Below are 1,783 nucleotides of genomic sequence, written 5' to 3' on the forward strand. Positions count from 1 at the left end.
CAATCCGTTGTTCCATATCCAGTTCTAACTGTTGCTTCCTGTCCCACATATAGGTTTCTCAGGAGATGGATAAGGTGGTCAGGCACGCCCATTTCTTTTAGGACTTGCCATAGTGGTCCACACAGTCAAAGGCTTTTGCATAGTCAATGAAGCAGAAGTAGATGTTTTTCTGGAACTCTCTGGTTTTCTCCATAATCCAGCGCATGTCGGCAATTTGGTCTCGAGTTCCTCTGCCCCTTCAGAATCCCGCTTGTACTTCTGGGAGTTCTCGGTCCACATACTGCTGAAGCCTACCTTGTATGATTTTGAGCATAACCTTGCTGGCGTGTGAGATGAGTGCAATTGTCCGGTAGTTGGAGCATTCTTTGGCACTGCCCTTCTTTGGTATTGGGATGTAGACTGATCTTTTCCAGTCCTCTGGCCACTGTTGAGTTTTCCAAACTTGTTGGCATATTGAATGTAGCACCTTAACAGCATCATCTTTTAAGATTTTAAATAGTTCAACTGGAATGCCATCACCTCCACTGGCCTTGTTGTTAGCCAGGCTTTCTAAGGCCCACTTGACCTCACTCTCCAGGATGTCTGGCTCTAGGTCAGCAACTATATTGTCTGGGTTGTCCGGGATATCCAAAACTTTCTGATATAATTCCTCTGTGTATTCTTGCCACTTCTTCTTCTTGTCTTCTGCTTCTGTGAGGTCCCTTCCATTGTTGTCTTTTATCATGTCCATCTTTGCACAAAATTTTCCTCTAATATCTCCAATTTTCCTGAACAGATCTCTGGTTTTTCCTTTTCTGTTATTTTCCTCTATTTCTTTGCATTGTTCATTTAAGAAGGCCCTCTTGTCTCTCCTTGCTATTCTTTGGAAGTCTGCATTCAATTTTCTGTAACTTTCCCTATCTCCCCTGCATTTTGTTTCCCTTCTCTTTTCTGCTATTTGTAAGGCCTCGTTGGACAGCCATTTTGCTTTCTTGTATTTCCTTTTCTTTGGGATGGTTTCTGTTGCTGCCTCCTGTACAATGTTACGAGCCTCTATCCAAAGTTCTTCAGGCACTCTGTCCACCAAATCTAGTTCCTTAAATCTGTTCTTCACTTCTACTGTGTATTCGTAAGGGATTTGGTTTAGATTATACCTGAGTGGCCCAGTGGTTTTTCCTACTCTCTTCAGTTTAAGCTTGAATTTTGCTATGAGAAGCTGATGATCAGAGCCACAATCAGCTCCAGGTCTTGTTTTTGCTGACTGTATAGAGCTTCTCCATCTTTGGCTGCAGAGAATATAGTCAATCTGATTTCGATATTGCCCATCTGGTGATTTCCATATATAGAGTCGCCTCTTGTGTTGTTGGAAAAGGGTGTTTGTGATGACCAGCTTGTTCTCTTGACAAAACTCTATTAGCCTTTGCCCTGCTTCGTTTTGAACTCCAAGGCCAAACTTCCCTGTTGTTCCTTTTATCTCTTGACTCCCTACCTTAGCATTCCAGTCCCCCAGAATGAGAACATCCTTCTTCGGTGTCAGTTCTAGAAGTTGCCAGTTGGGTAGCTTGCTCAATTTCCCATGTTATGTTTTGGCAAAAGTGATGTCATTATATTGTGCTGATTCTGTTTAGTCCCATAGGTAACATGTACCCTTACAGCTCCAATACTAGACCAGAATTATAACTGTACAGAAAAGCACAATTCTGGTTCAAATCCTCCCTCAGCTGTGGAAAAATATGGTGCAGGTCGGTGGGTTGTAAAACCGCTCCTTAAATATCTCACTTAACTGAAAAGCTCTATTTGTCTG

The sequence above is a fragment of the Pogona vitticeps genome, chromosome 4 (genome assembly GCF_051106095.1).
Source record: "Pogona vitticeps strain Pit_001003342236 chromosome 4, PviZW2.1, whole genome shotgun sequence".
Taxonomy (NCBI): Eukaryota; Metazoa; Chordata; class Lepidosauria; order Squamata; family Agamidae; genus Pogona; species Pogona vitticeps.